The 5265-nt window shown below is 34.7% G+C and overlaps 1 pseudogene; it reads left to right on the forward strand.

Moving 5' to 3' along the window:
* Nucleotides 1-472: 472 nt before the first annotated feature.
* Nucleotides 473-589, forward strand: LOC145297410 (5S ribosomal RNA; annotated as a pseudogene).
* Nucleotides 590-5265: the final 4676 nt, after the last annotated feature.

Genomic DNA, 5265 nt, shown 5'->3' on the forward strand with positions numbered 1-5265 from the left:
AAGCAATACAATTGAAGTTTCTGATGATTTCGAGATCATCGTAATCTGATTTCGGGACAAAGAAGCCATAGTTGTTGGAAAGTCGTTTATTTGCTTATATGTTGCACACATTCAAATGTGAACTGTCCATCTAGGTGTGTGGGTTGATATCTCTTCATCGGAGGCTGCGGTGTATCTTCTAATTGTTATCGTACGCACAGGACAGTAACGCAAGAATATTGCCACGTCTGTATATTTATCTTCGTCGGGGGTTTTGTCTATTTCTCTATCTATCTATCTATCTATCTATCTATCTATCTATCTATCTATCTATCTATCTATCTTCATATATATATATATATATATCTATATATCTATATATATATATATATCTGTCTATCTATCTATCTATCTATCTATATTCATATATCTATCTATCTATCTATCTATCTATCCATCTATATTCATATATCTGTCTATTTATATCATTTATATATACGGCATAATCACGTTTGACACACCGGTTCCCGTCAGATCACCGAAGTTAAGCAACGACGAGCCAGCCAGTATTAGATGGGTGACCATTTGGTACTTCCAGGTGCTGTATGTGCTCTCCGCTTATCTCGACCTTGTTCCACTCGCCCTGGACTTCTCCTTGCCACTGGACTCAAGCAGTGCCGATTCAGGGGAGGTGTGGTTGGTGATTGCACAATCCATGCCACACAATTACATCCATAGCTGCCCTACAGGGGGTATCCTTTGTCTTTTGAGATTGAACGGAGGCATCGTATATCATTTATTTTATTATTTCATGCATCCGCATAAAATTTTCTAAGGAGATATAATATTTTATGCATCGATTTTACGTGTTTACTTCAACAGTACTCAATACACGAGTAGAACTCGGTAGTAATTTATAAAATATATATGGCAATTAAGCTACACAGATTTCTCTACATTTTTCTTACAATCACTCGTCAAGCTAATACTATGTTTATATCTATTTATCTCAATTTGTTCATATCTATCTATCTATCTATCTATCTATTTATCTATTCGTCTGTATGTATCTGTTTGTATATTTCTCTATCTGTCTGTTTGCATCTGTCTGTTCATCTATCTATCTATCTATCTATCTATCTATCTATCTATCTATCTATCTATGTGTGTCTATTTATCTATTCATCTGTATGTATCTGTTTGTATATTTCTCTATCTGTATGTTTGCATCTGTCCGTTCATCTATCTATCTATATTCTTATATCTATCTATCTATCTATCTATCTATCTATCTATCTATCTATCTATCTATCTATCTATCTATCTATCTATCTATCTAAGTCTCTCTTATTATTTCTTCCTTTTTCTTAAAGAAAATCGATCTTCAAATTCTGTATGCACAAAGAAGATACCGACAATCTTCCTTGAATAACAGACAATACCATCGATGTACCAAGACCTAGAAAACAGCAATTCTTCCCTCTTTGTCAGAAACATCACTCCTGGAATGCAAGGACTAAAAGAAGAATAAGAAAGGGAAGTATGAATTACGTGGTTGCCGAAAGAAAGGAGCCCCGAGAGACCGTCAAGATGTGCCAGTACATTTCGCTAGCTATCACCTGGGGCAAAGCCATGTCCATTATGATGTCATCACGTAGCGTATAGGTCTTGATTATTTCAGTAGACAGACAGATAGACAGACATACTATTTACTTTAGTGAAAAGTTATTCCTTAAAAAAAGTTAGTACCTTAGTAGAAGTTAGTGTCTCCAACGATGCTGTGCTTAACGGAGCTGAGAGGGGAAAGGTAACAAAATACCAAGGTCTTATGTATGACATAAAAAGAAACTGGAATCTTAGGAAGATCTCCACCATTCCAGTTATTATAGACATGGAATGGAGTATGTAAATATCTCCATTGAACCATCGGTAAAACGTTGAACATCGAGTGTAGCAGCAAGTTCTGACAACATATACCAGAAAGAACAGTTGGAAATAAGTAATACACCATCCACTATGACTATGCAATTTCTACAGCTATGTATCTAGTTAAACCTGGCATAGTGATATGGGACAAGAAAGGGAAAGAAGCAACCTTAGTAGAAGTTGGTGTTTCAATGATGCTGGGTTAAACAGAGCTGAAATTTCAAATCTATCTGACAAATATATCCGGCGACCCAAGTGCAAGAGAGATACAAACAATTGTACAAAGGAACGGTTAGAATCTTAAAAAGATCTCTCGGTTGAAATATGTGAGATAACAGGTGAAAGTATGGCATCCAGCAGGATTCCCCATCTCCATGTAACGTGGTAGTGTTCCAAATAATCTTCCGTACTTTGCATGTAGGGGTTCGAAAAGAAACAAATAGAAAGAAATTCGACACAAGTTTTTTTAGTCGAAAGAAAAAGCATTTATTACCCTGGTCGTATCTAAACTAAGTTGGCTGACACGTATTTTCCAAACCAGCAATAATAGGGTTGTCCGAAAAACCTTGTTAAAAATTCGGAATATAAATAAGTCATGAAATTTTGCTTAAAAGTTCACGTCCTGCCGCAACATGGTAAAAAAAAAGAACAACAACAAAAAACAACCCAACTCTGCGTCTAGACACGTGCGTTTTCTCCTCCCACATTGGCACGTGCTTTTGTTTCGTTCTTTTTTGTTGTTTCCGTAATCTTGCTTGGATTCCACTGTGACGTAACGTTTGTGCATGGCTTGGTCATTTGCAGACGTGTCAGTGACTTTGTTACACCCAATTAAAACATAATGATAAAAAAAAAAGATTACCTACTACTATTACTACTCCTACTAATTACGGGCGGAAGGTGATCAAGAAAATAACTGCGAAAGAAAATAGGTTCTACGAAAGACTAAAAATATGAGAGATAATTCTTTTCCTCTCTCACTAATTACAAGAAGATTTTTCCAATAAAATTATGTTCCAAATAAAACTTTTATCTGTTTTTCTTTTGAGTCATATGTTGCCTGTTTCTTCAAACTCGTCTAACGATAATTTTTTTTTCTCGCAGTGTCTGATCAGACGTTTTGTTGTTTTATTGTTGTTTATGTAGATTATGTGCTTGTACTCCACCGCTCACATTCGTATGCTTTGAAGTGGAGTTTATAGCCTTCTCTCCATCCCAACACACACAATCCTCCTCATTCGACCCAAACAGGCACATTGTTCGAGGCAATTAACGGCTATACAAGAATTTATTTTTAGTTATTTCATTATCGCCATCTTTAATTTTAATCTAGACTACTGCACGACATACAGATTTTGAATCGGATGAATAGAGATGAAAACATGGAAGCTATCTATACTAAAGGTGAATTCTTTTAAGCAATATTAGTGGCCTGGCAAGGCAACATGGAAGACAACCAAGTAAAAACAAAAAACCCTAAGTAAAATTTACCCCAAAGCATCAAAGCTGAAGTTGGTCTGCCAGGATACTATATATACAGATGTAGGGAAATTTGGGTATATTTTGTTGGTTTGAAAATAGAGGTTCTTTTTATCAATTTTCATAAAATTTTAATCCAAATTTTCATGTACTTTCGTTCCATAGAACCAAAGATATGACCATTATATATATATATATATATATATATATATATATATATATATATATATATATATATATATATATATATACTAGCAGTTCATCCCGGTCTTGCTAAGGCCCTATGTACTGTTCATAACTTTATGTGCATATGTATTTATTAAAAATGTGCATATGTACGGTAATGCCTTTCTATATAATAGACTTCCTTAACTACCATAGAGAAAAGTTGTTAAGGACCGCAGAGGTCAAATATTTTAAAACTTTGACTCCAACATTTATTGTTTTAGGCTCAAATCAAGTTAAAATGTTTGACCCATGTCCAAAATTCTAAAATTTCAAGTGCTTAGACCCAAAATTGGCGGAGGAGTTTGGTAGAATCTGCAAAGGTCAGCTCTTTCAACCTTGACATCTTGATAGTGAAACATTCGCTCCAAAACTGATTACTAAGCTTGCTACATGCCTGAGTATCCTTTATGTATAATTTCAAATGTTTAGACCCAAAATTGGCTTAATAGTTTGCTAGAGACCGCAAATGTAAAATCGTTTGGACTTTGACCCCTTAGCAAGCAAATTTTCGGCCAAAAACCGATTAAAAAGCTTGCTCTATGTCTGAATACACTTTATGTGAAATTTAAAATATTTAAACAAAAAATTTCCTGAGTAATTTGGTAGAGACCGCAGAGGTTAGTTTTTATTAACTTTGACCCCAATTTTGACCCCTTTAGCATTTATTGTTTTGGGCTCAAATCAAATAAAAAAGTTTGATCCATATCCAGAACATATATGTAAAATTTCAAATGTTTAGACCCAAAATTGTCGGAGGAGTTTGGTAGAGTTCTCAAAGATGAAATCGTTGAACTTTGACTGCTTGACAGCCAATTTTCTGGCCGAAAACCGATCAAAAACATTTTCCCAAATCTCAATGCATCTTATGTCAAATCTCGAGTCTGTAGACTGAAAATTGACGGAGTTAACGTGTAGAGAAATGTACACACACAGACACACACACACACAGAGACATTTTCACTTATATATATATATATATACTAGCATGGGTTCCCGGTGTATGTTGAGCAAAAAAAAAAAAAAAAAAGAAAAAAAAAGCGGTCAATTTTTTTTAACTTTGACCCCTATTATGACCCTTTAACATTATATTGTTTTGGGCTCAAATCAACATATTAAGTTAGATCCATGTCCAAAGAACCTTTATCTAAAATTTCAAGTGTTTAGACCCCAAATTGTCGGAGGAGTTTGGTAGAGTTCTCAAAGGTCAAATCGTTGAACTTTGACCCCTTAATCGCAAAATTTCTAGCCGAAAACGGATCACATAGATTTTCCCAGATCTCAGTACCCAGTATATCAAATTTCAAGTCTGTAGACAGAAAATTGATAGAGTTATTGCATAGGGAAATGTACACAGACAGGCACACAGACAGACAGATACACAGACAGACAGATACACAGACACGTTCACTTTTATATATATACTAGCATTTCATCCCGGCGTTGCCCGAGTGTTTGGAGGTGTATGCTGAGACAAACAAAAAAAACAAAACAAAAAAAAAAAACAAAAAAAAAAACGGTAATTTTTTTAAAAAACTTTGACCCTTATTATGACCCCTTAACATTTTTGGGTTTTGGGCTCAAACTAAGGTATTAAATTAGATCCATGTCCAAGGAACCTATATCTAAAATTTCAAGTTTTTAGACCCAAAATTG

This window comes from Euprymna scolopes, chromosome 17 (genome assembly GCF_053919585.1).
Source record: "Euprymna scolopes isolate OS-2025 chromosome 17, ASM5391958v1, whole genome shotgun sequence".
In the NCBI taxonomy this organism is placed as follows: Eukaryota; Metazoa; Mollusca; class Cephalopoda; order Sepiida; family Sepiolidae; genus Euprymna; species Euprymna scolopes.